This window comes from Haliaeetus albicilla, chromosome 2 (assembly GCF_947461875.1).
Source record: "Haliaeetus albicilla chromosome 2, bHalAlb1.1, whole genome shotgun sequence".
Lineage (NCBI taxonomy): Eukaryota > Metazoa > Chordata > Aves > Accipitriformes > Accipitridae > Haliaeetus > Haliaeetus albicilla.
In genome coordinates this window covers 43,965,162-43,980,679 of record NC_091484.1, presented here as the reverse complement: position 1 = coordinate 43,980,679, position 15,518 = coordinate 43,965,162, and positions in this window count along the sequence as shown.

Sequence of the window (15,518 nt, the reverse complement as noted above, 5' to 3'; positions counted from 1 at the left end):
TCTGTTTATTTCCTTGTTCACTTTATCAGTTTTCAGACACTGTAAGTCTAATTTTCATCCCAGCTTTTTTCTATTTTCCTCTGATAATTGGTAGTAGCTTCAATGCAAAATGCCATGAAACTGTGAAATCTGTTCAACCTTTGGAAAACCAGCCCCAGGGAAGTCTTGGATGTTCCATTGTATGAACATTTTAAAAGACTAGTTGTGGGTAGGCAGAGGAGAGAGTGCTGGCACTAGCAACACCTAACCAAGTGAATACGACACAGATGCTGCACACAGGGACAAAGACATGACGATAGCAAAATATCACCTTGTATATTGGCTGAAGTGGATCACCAAGGCCTCTGGAAAGCAGATCATTTCCAATCAGGTATGCCTGAATTTAGATGTTTAAGTCTCTCAACTCTGAAGCTGTGAATCAGGACAATGAGAAGAGTGTGACTTTCGCAGAGGTTTGTGGCGCATTCACTGTTAAGACCTTGACCACCACTTTGGATGACCTCTTGAATGCATCATCACTCACGCATCTCCATAACACAGAACAGCATTTTTAGTTTTGAAATTGCTCTAATGTCTTCCCTTTCCCCTGAATGGAAATGAGGGTCCTGAGTGGCAGTCAGAGACAGCAACTTCCAGTGAATAGTAAAGATCTTGTGACACTGACAGCTCTGTAAAAGTAACAACATATTTGAGTTTTCTTTATGCTTTGCTGCTGGTATTTTCAAGCAGATTTTTTTTTTAATCTTGCATCTTATTTGAGGTCACCATAGTGAGCTTTTGCTGCTTTCCAGGAGAGTCTTGGCAGAAGCTATTATGGCATGAATTTAAAAGGGCCTTTAACACCTGGTCTTTCAGAAGTCTTTTTCTCTGTACTTCTAGCTCTTTCCATTATAGGATTACAGCAGCTGTAGCTGTGAAAAAGACTCACTTTTTCCCTTCTGCTTTTTGTACTGTAATTTAAGCTAAATCCTGTGACACTGTGAAGCATCTACAGTTCCTATGGATTTTAATGTAGAAATACATTCTCAGTATTTCTTAATATTTCAAAGTTAATTTCGGCAACTTGGAAGTTTGCAGATCGGGAATTAATATTCAGCGTGCTACTAGCCTAACCCAACCTTGGAACCAAAAAGGCTCTTCATGTTTGTATGGCTTTTTTCTAAGTTTTGATTAAAAGAATGATTAGGAAACTAAAAACTAGTTCAAATGGTCCCACATAGTCCATGGTTTTGAAATTTGACTGCTTCTGTGAAATAAAGAAGAAGGAATTGTGTGAATATAAACCATACCCAGTAAATTGTGTGAGTGGCATCAGCACTCTGGCAGCACTGCCTTTCAGATGCAAAACATTTCAGTAAAAGAATAATGCCTCAGTTGAAGTCCAGGACTTTGTGTGATGTTGCTCTGGGTAAAATGTGGCTCTTCCTTATGAAATGTCTTTTCACTAGCTGCAGTTATAAAAGTGCCATCTCGGGTAAGCCCCATTGTTATTAATTATTAATAAGCTGACATGGCTCCTTGAGGGCTCCCCTGAGGGCACAGCTGTTTTCATACTCTGGGTTGTTTTGCTGTACGTTAGGGCATAAAGCTACAGCACCTTTCAGCCCAGGGTACCTCATAGATGCCATGAGCACTGTTGTGTCTACGTAGAAATGACACTGTGGTGACCGCAGGACAGTGCAAGAAGTTGTCGATGCCTGTTCTCAGATCAAGCCATAAAGTGCCCCCATGCAACTTGGGATCTCTAACAAGCATGCAATGGAGAGTGCAAGTGTGAATCTTAAAAAATTGGTTTTAAGTAGCCTTTTAAAACTTTTTTAAGTCTATATTGTAACAAAGATATGATTTTATATATGATCCTTCTAAACAGACAGTTACTTCAAAAGAAAAAACTAGGACTACCCTCCTGCTTTTTGTCCTCAGCAAAGACCAAATGTTACCTTTCTTTTTCATCCTCACACGTTTGACTTGCAGTCAGGAAGGAAAAACAATTTTAAAATCCCTTGAGGAAAAAGGCAAGGTTTTATTGCTGTTAAACCCTTTATGCCCAAAACTGAAATATTTGAGTGTTCATAGAGCTCCATGTTTGATGATCTTTATTGGATAGATAGATCTCTGTTTATAGAAACATTGTTTTAATGGTTCAAACATTGAATTGCAAAAATGATTCATTTTTGAGTGATCAAAATATATATCATTCTGCATTCTAATAAAATGTTGAATACCGGCTATAATATAGATTATAGTAGTAATGCCTCTTGTAGGATCTGACGATCCAAACTTGTTTTCATAAATGTCCTGGAGTTAAGGTTAATGCACCAAAGAGCTGTAACTCACCAGTGTGTAATACAAGCCGATACAATATGATAATCCTGCAGCAGCAGCACAGGGCAGCAGAGAGTTTGCTCTTCTAAGCTATGAACATGGGCTGTAGTTCACAGGATGCTTCTCTACGTACAAGTCTAGCTTCTGACCAACGTGTTACTGAAAAGAAAAAAATTAGGTACAATTAAAACCAAAAAATAACCCCATCTTTCCCCAAAACAATTGACAGTAAAACCAAAGCTATAACTCTTTGTACTTAATCTTCCTAAAGAACTTGAAAATCTTTCACTGGAGACTTTTTTTCCCCATCTGTAATATCCCCCTTCCTGCAAGTGATGGCTGTATCCTGTCTATTCATTAGTATCAGTGTTGTACGTGCAGCAGGTTTAGGAACACACTTCATATTTGACAATAAGATTTGTTTTACTCTCATTTTACTGGCATATCTTGACAAAAGTCTTAGATTTTCATCCAATTAAAAAGAGACATTTATCTTTAAGCTTGTGCAGATGTAAAGACAAATTTCTTTCTCCAAAGAGGTCAGCTACAAAAACGGCAACTCTAATAATATGCTTTGCTAAATTACTCTTCTATTTTCAGCCCACTGGTACGTCCTTGATTTTATTTAACTGATGCTCATCTCCATGGTGTCAGAGCTATCCACAGGATGACAGAATTGACATTCCAGTAAGAAAGTCCTACATTTTCTTGCTGCCTCTCACCTGCGACATAAAATCAGTTATCTGAAAAAGGTTGTACAAAAGAGTGACATTTTGCAACAACCCTTCCCAAAAGTGGCCAAGTTTGTGCTTTCTCATGTTTTGCAGGGAATCAATTTGGAAAGTTTGGAGCCACCATGGAGAAAATTCTTCCCCTGGCAACCAGATTCTGCAGACTTGGAGATGTCAAATTCAATGAGCACAGGCGGCTGAGTGGTTTCTCCTTTGCTTGGTTGTAAGGAGTCCCATCTGCCTTTTCTTAAAGCTGACAGGAGGGTTTCTGTGCCTTGTCATATGCCAGATTCATTACAGGATTGAGAATTTCAGGAAAACATAGGCTTCAGCAGAGAGAACATTAATTTCAGTATGACAGGGAAAGTAACAAGACTTTAGAATGAACTTTGTATCTTTAAGACAAATTAAGAAATACAAAATTTTGTTCAAGTGAGTTCTCTCTTTAAGAAGGAAATACATTAAGTATCGTTAACTTTAGCATTGTTAAATCAGGAGGATATCTTCAGTTCCTTTCTAACAGTCAGGATGCCTCTCCTACAAGTTCACTGTTTGCTCAAGATGTCCAATGTTGCTTTGAAAAGAGTCAGAGCAGTTGAAAAAGCAACCATTTCTCCAAATCGTAAGTCTTGTTCTGTTTTAAAGCTGAAAAGAATGTTTAAAAAAAAAAAAAAGAAGACAAAGAAGAAGAGAGAAAGAGATTAGAAAGACCTTGCCAAGGTTTCTTTGATAATAATTATATCTTCCTCACAGAGGCATGATAAAGGGATTTCCTAAATTTCCTTAGCAGAATGGTTTGTTTTTCATCTATCACTAACCACTAGAATTGTCTGCAAAATTGCCATTAAAACAAAATTTTGACAAAGGTTTGGAGAGGATGGGGTTATTTTTTCCTGTATTCTAGCTCATTCTTGCAGGCAGAAGAGTTTATTAATAAATAGGTCATTTGCAAGTGTAGCTTCTAAGTTATTTGGAGAAGGAAAACATCAACAAAAACTTCAGAGCATATTGCATATAGAATGAGAAGTCAGATTTCGCCTAGTTTACAGATTATATCTCCACAAACAGAAGTGGAGGGGATTCCCAGTAAGTAGCTAGGAGGAAGGTTTAGATTAGAAGGAGTCCTGAACTGCTCCTCCTCTCTTTCACTGCAGATCCACCTTTGGGACATACTTTGCAGGGCAGGCTTTGCTGTCTGCATCAAACGCCTCTGCAGAGTTGCAATTTAGTGTGGAAAAAACTAGTGTGGAAAGGTGTCAGCTATCTTCAGGAAGCTTGCTTACCACAGACCTCTTTGATCAGCCTTCACAGTCCTCACCTATTCACAGGTTAGTTACTGCTAACAGGTATTAACGAATCAGGAAAAGAAATGCTTACTGGTACATTTGTGTCACCACACAGCACTTGATATTACCATCTCACCAGTAACTGCTTTGTCACTATACAGGAAAGCAAGAAAAGAGAGCTTCCACAGTGGAAGCTCTCCTAGCACGAGAGTAAATGGCCACCGCGCTGGTTACGATATGTTGTTCCAGATGGGAGACTGGTTAATTTAATAGCAGGCATCTGGAGGAAACCTAAGGAACAGAGATGTTGATTATTGCTAAACTTAATAGCACAAACCGAGGTGAAAACAATTGCAGTCATTCAAATTCAGCAGTAATCAGTTTAGTCCAGAATAGAATATTATATGAAAGACTCTCTTTCAGTGGCATGAAAGTTATGCCAATAAACATGAAGCTGTGGCTGTAGCAATGAAAGGAAGGCAAAAACATCAGTCAGCAACACTGCCTGTGGATGATTGGCAGGGATCCTTGACTGACCTGATCTTGTTCTAGGACTGAAGACTGTCCATGCCCCTGTTCATATGTTTCCTAAACCATAACATTCTGTTAATAAATGCAAGGGAAGATGATAAACTGGATACAGGTCAAACTGTGCTTGTTAAAAGTTCCATACTTTCACCTTTGTTCTGTGTGCATGACTGTGAGATGCCAGGGAAGTATTTGATATCAAAGGCAAGGAGGACAAGCTTCTCCTGGTGTCCCTAAATTCTTTCTTCATCTCCTCCTGCTTCAATTTACAGTGTCTGAAAGAGGATTTTTGCCAGCAGTCAGGTTCAGCTGAAGCAAGGATGAATGTGAGTGCTGCTTCCTTCAGCTGCCTGTTCAGCACTCTGCTATTTCTCCAGCTTCTAGGTTCCATTTCAGCTTCTCTTCAACTTGCTTTGGATGCGTAATGAGAGGACAGGCTGTCTCTTCAGTTGGGAGCATTTTGGGGAGCAGATGAAGGCTTCTTGGGTCTTCATACAGCACGGACCACCAGAGGAGCCCATGTTGGTTGGATGCACTGGTTTTTATACCACTGAGAACAAACAAACAAGAAATACCTTTACAAATGCCCCTAAGTAAACATCCTAGAGTACTGACAAGGATTGGGACCCTCATCCTCTCCGTCTGTATCTTAGCTCTCTCTATCTGTGTCTTCACTGCCAGTTCAAGACAGAGGAAATCCAAGAGCTTGGACCTCAGTAAACCAAGTCTGCCCCAGGTCTTCTTGGCAGGCCTTGTGGAAGGCTTGGGTCCCCAGCCTCGTGTACTAGATTTCCCCAGAGGCAGTAAAATGCAATATTCCCTTTGCTCACTAGGGAACATAATGAGCAGGTGGGGATGGAAACTCCAGCATCAGAAAACCTGCCAAGGAAAAACTTGCCCATCAACTGTCAGCAGGCTAGAAGGAGTGAGAGACTGAGTGCCTCATCGGTTTCTATCCTTGCACAGGCTCCAGACTGGATTTCACTTTGCCTTCACAACCACAATATTTATTTCAGGGAACAGGAAAAGGATTGAGGCCGCACACTAAAATTTATGTATTTGCCAAGAAGCTGAAAATTGTTGCTGTCCTTTTGGTGATTTAACCTGCATGGTACGTGCCCCTAAATCATGGGGGGAATTAATCAAAAAGCAACCTCTTCCCTGACATTTTTTGAAAGCTGAAATTCCCACTGGAGCCCCTCTGTTCCCATCATCCACTGGCTGAACTGGACCCAGTTACCTGCACCCTGTGTTTCCACTAGGCCCATCTCTAGAGACCCTTTGAGGCACCAGAGCAGCATCTGCTGAGTCAGATATGTGCCCGGAGGTTGAGGGGTGCCCACAGAAAGAGATAACAACTTCTCACAGCATTTTCCTCTAACAAAGGGCAAAAAGGGGCCAGTCTGAATTTAGCAAGTAATAACTTTTAAACCTAAATAAAACCTGCAGAGGCCCACTGCCTGAAAGCCATGGGAACTGCAGCACTATGAGCTACCCAGTAAATATACGAGCTGTCAGAGTCAATGAATGGTAAGATATGAGTGAACTCTATGCCGGCTGATGAACCAAACATTTTAATGCATGCCTACTAAGATGTGAAAACTGGTTTGTTTCTGGTGCCTGCCCATGCTATTGGCTGTGTTGAAGGAAACACATAAAATGTTGCTGCCATAAATCTTGACATATCCATGGGATAATCTACTCATACACCTAACCAAATGAAGCTTAGAAAAATACTGCTACCAAAGCTCATGCTAGAATGATAGACTTTATGCTGTTACAAACAGAAACATCAGGAATGCTGTGCTCGAGACAACTAGAGATCAATAAATATAAAATAAGAGATGATAATCTATGTATAGTATACTTAGTCTCTTCATATCAGTACAGCATTAACATATTTTTATCCTTTTTGTTACCAGTGAAACATCCTTTTCCCTGTAGCTGGGTGCTTTAATATATGGATGATGCATTCTTTTCTAGATTGTTGTTTAAAGTGTTGCTTTCCAATGGTTCATTTTAGCTCCAAGACCATGAAAAAGTTTTACTACCCACTCCCAGCTAAGTTTCAAGGTTCAGGGTTTTTTGTTACTCATATCCTAAATCTGTATCTAGTATGATTTTGACCACAAGTATTCACTCAAGGAGAATATAAAATATATTGGACTATTTTTAATTCCAAGGCACTTCTGTTTGTAATTGACTATCAGCGATCTTCACCCAGTTGAGGGCACGTAAACCCCTGAAGAATTCTCAAGATGGAACAAATCTCTTTCAGTACTTGTTATAGAAGTGAAAGCGTACTATTAAGGGCATCTACTAATTCCTTCTATAAGACCCCATTTTCAATGGCTTAAATCCTCAATAAACTATAACCAGTTAAGCTGAAATTCTCTGAGCCAGGTTCACATTCAGATTTGTGTTTACACATAAGTTTTATCCACAACAATTTGGCCACCCTGAAAATAACACCATTGAAAAGAGCTTGTACCAGAACATTAAAGACCTCTGAAAATCCTTTCTATGAGAAGCTATTGTCCACCTAAGTTTGGAGCAGGAGACTTAAGCATGTAAGGTCTGTCCTGCCTCTCAGGATGTACTTTCTCAATGTGCTGTGAAAAGTTCTGCAAATTTGGTACGTTGTGAGACTTTAAATGATTGCCAATCACGCCTGCTTAGGAGAGAGCTGGTGAACAGTGGCAAAAACTGCAAGAAGCATATGTCCTTGCTAAGTTTGCTGCATCCCTCCAGCTCAGCATGGAGCTGGATGCCCCCTGCAGAGCCAGCCAGGAAGGGTGAGCAGAGGTGGACTGATCCATCCAGGGCAGTGGGACTGAGCAGTGGCAGTGGCTGACGGTGGGGGAGCCAGGGCCGTGGCGGGCACTGAACCTGGCACAGGCACCTTAAAAGCAGGGAGCAAGGGACCAGGAGAGATGAAACGAATCAAGGAGTAGCAGGGCAGAGAGACTTGGAGAGGAGCACCAGGGCATCAGGTCAGGAGGGAACGGGTGGATGGGGCCAGCTCCCGACGGAGCTGAAATGGATCCAAGGAGTCCTCCGCCTCTGCATTCCTCTGCTGTCCGCAAATACCTGTGAAAGCCATTAGCAAAGTGCGCTTTTTTCAGGCACTTCCCAACTTAGAGTGATTGAATTTGCAATTTTAATATTCTTTCAGTATAGCTATGGTGTGTAACACATGCTGACATAGCCCATTGGTACATACTCAGGCTAGGTACAGATGCACATACATGCGTTTTGTATTTGAAATGCTACAAAAGAAGAAAGAGCAGGTGTAGCTATCTAAACTATTTACTTATGTGTCTCTGATCACATGGACATTCTGGGAAGACCAGAACTTAAAAAAAAAGGTAAGGACAAATAAAATGGCATTATTTCTTTTCCATACAAAGATGTAACATTTTCAAACAGCATCATGGTACAATTATAGGAGTCCTACTTGGACCACAGCTAATCAATCTCACAGTGATACAGATTTCAGAAGAGGGCTTTTATAGCCCGTCAGCTCCAAGAACTAACTGTTGAATATAAAAAAATCCCTGGCTCTGCAGCCCAGGCTTCTGTATTTCCAAAGCCTGAGGGATGCATGGGATTAATTTTAAAATAAAGTCAAGGGATCAGTAGGTCCAGCCATTCACAGAAAGACAAGCAATGCAATACCTCTAAAAATCAAACAAGCCCCCCCAAAAAAACAACAGTTATTTTCCTAACTAAAAAGGTATGCTCTTACCAACTAGCTTGTAAAGAACAATTTAAAAGGACCCAAATTTAGATTTTGCTCCAAAATAGGTTTAGAGAACACAAAGATCAACAGAAGAACTTCAGAAGTTCATTTTTAAACTTAAATTGAAAACCATATTTAATTTTAATTTAAGAGAATTCATTACTGTTTTTTGAACCCCAACAGCAGAGCACATGATGAATAGGAAGTGAAATGACTGGTCAAGTACCTGTAACAGAGTTAACAATACAGAAAAACAACATGCTTGGCAGGCTGAAGGAAGGAGTAATTTGTGTGCATGGAGATGGCCAGAGTCACTGGAAGCATCTGACTGCCCACTGAAACCAGGTGAAACCCTGAAGGGACGGACTAACTGGGCTCCCTTGGTTGCCACTGCGTTGGTGGAGCAGATGCTGCCGTATCCTGGTGTTGGGCAGGGGCTGGGGAGCCGATCCCTGGGCACCGCATCCCCACTTCACAGGAATGCCAGCCCGTTCCTGCAGCTGAGTAAGCAGTGGTGCCTAAGGATGAATAATGCCTCCAAGGAATGTAACCTGTTTTTCTGATGGAGGCTTCTCAGTTTTTTAATTCAACACCACAGCTAATAGTGTTTGCTTTATTTTTCATCTTTGGTTCAAGTACAGTTTGTAACAAATAGAGAAATATTTTGCTAAATTATTTCTGGAATGTGAGCTGTATTGATTAATCATTCCTAGTCCTAATTTCATACCTCTTTTCCCTAATCAGATAAATGAGTTTAATTCTCATTACAAGGAGGCATAATTGTAAGCCTGACTATTTCAGAGAAAGCAGCCCGCTAAAACAAAGTCCCAATAAACAGGATTATAGCATTTTAGAGAATTTTAAATCTTTCTTTTTGGGTGTCATAACACTTCCCTTCAGCAACATACCTAAAAATATTAAAGTTGCTATAAAATTTATTAGCTGGGAACAGAGTATAAATGTATTCCTTCTCTTACTGTGTATGACCCTGCTACTCCTGTGCTTGTTAATAAACAGTGTCTGGTCTCATATAAAATGTGCTTGATACATTATTGCATTGTTGATTGTAATTTTTGTCAGCACCTTTGTGACTGGCATCGCATAATCGCTTGTGTGTCTGGTTCCTAGCTGAGAAGAATGTAGTCAGGTCTGTATATGTTCTGTTTAATTGCCTCTGTGCATGGGCCCTGTTAAATGGCTTGAGGAAACCTGATCTATTGATGTCTAGTCCCCTATAAAATCCACCACTTCCGATGCAAATGGTTGAGCATGTGAACTTAATTCACTTGCCATCAGTTATGCTGGGAGTAAAATGTGGTTGGTAGAAAACAAACACTGAAAGAATATAAATGCAACTGGAGCAAATTCTGTTTAAAATCTGAGTGCATCTTCATGAGAAATTTTTATATTGTTCACACAGGGGCAATTAGTAATTCCAACAGAAAAACTTATTTTTAGAAATATCAAAACAAGTAACCTTCGTTAAAAGCTGAAAACAAATGGCAGTCCTTCTATACATTTTATTTGATTCAATCAGTTGCTGAATCTTCATTTTAAAATGCTTGGGACAGGAAATAGCGATCCAGTCACACCTCATTACTGCCTAACGGGGTCACAGTCCACCAGTGATCTAGAAGTAGGTGTAGAGAGAACACTTCAAGTGCTCAAGAGGATGTTGTGGAAAATAGTTTAAGTCTTACAGAATAGCCTAAAACAATATTGAATAATTTCTGTCAGCTTCTAAAAACAATCCTGAGTAAAAATAGAAAGTTGTGCAGAATTGCAAGAATGTCTTTAATAATGACCTATAGCTTTGTAAGTGCTATATTATTTTACATCGATGGAAAAATAAGTGTCCGAGGCTTATTTAAAGATTCTTACAGAGACTGACGAAAGAAAGTAATTGCCTAAGACCCTGGAAAGAAAAACTATAACATCCTGGTTATTGCCTACTAAACTATTGTAATAAGGTAAGACAGGGAGAGATTTGTTGATCTGCCCATAAATATTTTTGCCCCTAAACCTGCACACCACTGGTTTCTTCACCACTGTATAAGATCACGATTTGAACTAGGCCCTTAGAAATGTTTATCCACCATTCTGAATCTACCTGGATTTCATAAAAAAACATATGCATGCTCCTGTTGGTCATCTTAGGAGCTCTGAAAATAGGGACAAAGATATTTGCCAAGAACATAATGACAAAAATAAAAAGGGTATAACTCTGTTTTCATCAGTATGTAATGGCAAGGCTTCCATAACCTTTCAAGACCAACTAGATCCATACAGGCTGGCAATACCAGCCATCAATAACTTCTGTTTCAAATTCTGTTTTCTTCTCCAGTACTGAACCTTGGTCCTTTTTCAACTACTTCTAAAGAAAAAACAGTATCTGTTTTTTAAAGACATAGCTGGCCCCTGCTAGGGATTTTCAAAATGAGTAGTCAGTTGTGTCTCTATCTCCAGGTAACGCAGACAGTCTTTTAAAATAACAAGGCTGAAGAGGCAGCCAAACCTCCTACGAAGAGACACACACTCTGTTTTCCACTATCAGGTCACAGGTTCCCAGAAGATGCTCCCCAGTAAAACTGGAAAAACTACCCCCAATTCTCTAGGAAGAAATCTGTCATTGAATCCTGGCAGACTCACTTGTAACCATGTTGAAAAGAAGTATTTTTAACATCTGGAATATTGGAAATGATTTACATGAAAATGTTTCAGTTCAGTAGAATTACACAACAAGAAATCAAGTGCTTTTTGGTGGTCAGAAAAATTATAGGATTCCTTCCCATGATTCAGCTCCAATTGCAGATTCCTTTTAAGAAAAGAAAGTTAATTTGGGTCCAGCTGTGGTATATCCGTATGAAGGGTTTATTGTGTACAATAATCTATGCCATCTGCTTTGGCTATTGGAAAATTTGTTAGCAATTGCGAAGCTGGTCTTCTTGTGAAATGCCTCAGCTTCTCCAGTGTAAAACCATAGAATTTGCCTTTTTGTTGTTCTACTCCAGATGAAAATATCAAGATATTTGGCAATAGCATTTCCAGAATCACAAAATTGTCATATAAAAGATTAGTTTTAAAAACCCATGAAAGGACCTATGACTGCTGGCTTATATATCAGCTTCTAGCTGAAAAGTGACTTTGCATATTCCTCAGAGTGAAGAATTTTTGCCAGAAACTTAGCATTATGAATGAGTTTGTCATGAAACTTTAACCAAGTGTTGCTAATGATCACCTTGAGTATATAAACAGCTTTACTGGTTTTTACAGTCCTGAATGCTTTTTTTCCTTCTTTCCATTGTGTTTATCACAGTTATTTCTCACTTCACTGGTCTGTTTGTTCCTGGTACCCACAGGACACCACTCTGCTTTGTACAACTACGTGTCTTGAACAAATGTTGAAAGCTAATGTTTGATGACTGAAATTAAAGACAGGGATGTACCAGGTATCCTAAAAGAAATTCCTGGGTCATTCCTGGAATGTTCTATGAAAAGAAAAAGAAAAAAAAAAGAATAATAACCTTGGAAGTTATGTACCACAGCTTAAACATCTATCTACTGGAGTCAAAGGAATGGAACTTCCAGAAAGAATAATTACACAAAGACATGCCACAGTTCTTGGCCAAGAGTTAATGCAAGGAACAGCCACTTATATGATATCCATCAGTGAAAGGTAAGGAAAAAAAACATGATCATATTGAGTTAAAAGGGAGCTAGCAGATCCAGCTTTGAAGAACCATTTTCTGACCCCACATGAATCAGCTCTCCCTTCTCTACTGTCTGTTCTTTTGTCCTAATGCATCCAATGAAAAGACCAGCTTTCCACATCAAGTCTTACCTCCTTATTACTTCCTAATGTTTGCCTGTGGTGTTGCCTTCTCCTTCACCTGAAGTTCACCTGATGCTTGTACCCACATGAAGTGCAATATCCCTCTAAGCTTTCTTAATAAGCCTTCTTGTAGGAGCTTGCAAGAGCAGCAGTAGGTGTTTATACCTAGGCAGTCCCTAGCCTCTTCTGTATGAGTCGCAGACTCAATTACCTGCATGCACTTACTGCATGAAGAGCAAAAGACTCTTTCATCAACTTCTTCATCTTGCAGATAGGTCAAAGAATGATTCTTTCCAGTCTGCTGCACATATTGCTGTGTTTTCCTAAGAGATGTTCCATTTATCTTAGATAAAGCAGCACAGGAAGTGCTGCTAAGTCTTGATATTTTTTTCAGCTATTTCACAATATTTCAGGTTGGTCTAAGATCCTCAGCTGCTGGACACCATTGATCAGGACAGACTAGGCCTGTCATAGGGCAGCACTTGCTGGAAGGCAAGTGAGCACACCCAGACAGGCCCTGCAAAAACAAAGCAATCGGAACAGAGCTGCTTGTCTCCTGTGGGAGGTACAGTAAACTGACAGAAGAACAAGTCCTCAGAAATCAGTCCACTCACCCAGCATACCTGCCCATGAATGACCACGATAATTCACAGTTTGAAAGCCCACACCCCTTTACTAATTGCTTCACCTCCATCTGCTTTATACCCTCCCTTCAGGTATTTATGTACACTGGTAAGATTTTGAGTCAGCAGGGCTGCTCACACTAGTACATGCTAGACTCGATAGAAAATAAAGGCAGAGTTGGGCCCTAAGTGTACAATGCTGGCTGTGATTAGCGATGCTCAGTTAGCCTCTGCACTGCCACGTGCCCAGGTGGGTCTTCCCAGAGGCAGCAGCAGCAGCGGTTTTAGGCTCCAGAAAGACCACCTATATTTGTTGTGCCCTTGATGTGGAAGTGAGTGGGGACATCTTCATTTTGTGCTTATTGTCAGAAAGCTTCAGAGCTAGGGTCTCTGTGACTCCTTCACTACTGCCAGGGCTATTGCAAATTTTCTGTTGACCCCCCTGCCCTTCCAATATTGGATTGTTCCTTCAGGTAGTTAATTAAGACCTGCATTTCCCTGCATGATTCATAACCTATGTAACACCTTTTTGCCTATTCAGCAGCTGTGTTCATGATGGTCACAGCCTTACTGTGATTTCTCAAGACATTGCACCCTGTTACCCGCTCTCTCATATGTGCTATTTCCATGGTATGCTGGTGGTGTTTGTTTAGCTTTCATCTAGCAGATGTGGCTCAGTCCAGGGTTGCTAGGAGCCTCTGATCATGTTTTTCTCCCAAAAGCAAAGTGTCACCTGGGTAGACTCTAGTAACCTCTAGACCATCACAAATCGGTTGCATTTCCCAGTGAGCTGCCATAGGTGCCAAGCACAACCCAACCAGTAGGCAGGGGAAATAGTTTCTTTTGCACATATAAGGTGTTAAATGTGAACAAACATGTTCTGTGTTTCTCCTAAAGAGAGTGCCAGAACCCTGCTGATGCATCACACGTAAAAAAATATTTGGTTTCAGTAAGGTCTCCACTCTGAAGTAATGGAATATTATCCTTTTACACATTGAATTTCTTCCATTGGGCTTATACTTAAGCAAGGGAATGTGTCCTTTTTGTACCTTGACCAGTGTCTGAGAGGTTTACTTATGGCTGAGAGATTAAAAGCGAACCTGCCTCTTCTGCAGTGCGAAAGGAACTTGTCCTCAGGCTTGAGCTGTGGAAAGTTTGTGGTCTTCCAGCTCCTCTTTCTGAGTTTCTGCCACCTTTAAAAGACAGACTTCATGTTTTCCTCAGAAAATGTGGTCTCTATGTTTCCAGGAGGCTGAGCTCTTTTTGCTGAGATCAAAAGCTAGGTGTTCTTTTACCCCATTGATGGATGCATCTTATCTTGCTATAATTAAAATTGTTGTAGGTGTCTTTTCTTCCTATTTGTGGCATATCAACACATTCAGCCAACATACTGCCACTCCACATAGTAAAGATGACTGCTCTAAGTCCTATATTTTACCCTCTCTTTCTGTTGGCTTCACCACCAAAGGAGCTCCAAAGGAATGATTGTATCACTCTTTCTAGCACCAAGCCAGATCATGTTCCTGTGTCCAGCTGCAACTAAACAACAAGACCTTTTGTTTGCACTTGATGGTGCATTCATTTTCTCTTATGATATTGTACTCAAGGCAGTAACCCCACTGTCACTTGGTTTCATATGCACACTCCTTACAACCTATTGCAAAATTAGGTAATCTTCCCCCATGCTTTGCCTTGTGCTTTTAGCCACAGCTCATGCAGATCAATGTGCACTCTGCTTGATTTACTTACGCTTTTCTACTTCAAATCTTCTATCTCACCCAATTCTCAATTCCTTACCATCTCCAGAGTGCACATACTGTCTGCTCTTCATAAGCCTCATTTTAGACCCAGGAGAGATTTTTATCTGTTGTGCACATAACTTTTCTCCAAAGCTTGCAAGAAAGCTTGCATGGAGGGGCGGCTGCGGGTACTCATAGATCTTCATTGCCAATGTGAACCAGCTCTGCTGACAGATGTCTCTCCGCTGTGACTCACTGCTCCTTTGGCTTTTGCCCTTCACTGCCCTGGCCTGAGGGAAGTGCACAGGGGGACAGACAGCCTTTGGGGGGATTTGACAGGGGGGAGAAAGTAAAAATGCCTCCTGGCTCTATACCTGTAGTGCACTTCACCATGTGCATGAGCAGAGACGGGAGGGGAGAGGTGAGCAAGGCAGTGCAGATGGCGGATGTCACCATCAGCAAAATTCCTCAAAGCCTTCTCTGATGTTTATTTTCCAAAAGATGAGCTGCAGTTCTACTCTGAAATTTAAGAGCTCATTACTGTTTGTTATTTAAGCAGTGGTGAGTGGGTCTGACTGCACTGTTTAAGTTTTTTAGTACACACATTTATAAGTTTAACACAGTCCTGCATTCGTTTAACTGCCTACTGCTGCTCACCCCGATGGAAGGGCACAGGAACTCACAATCATGCCAAAAACATATTGAAATATAG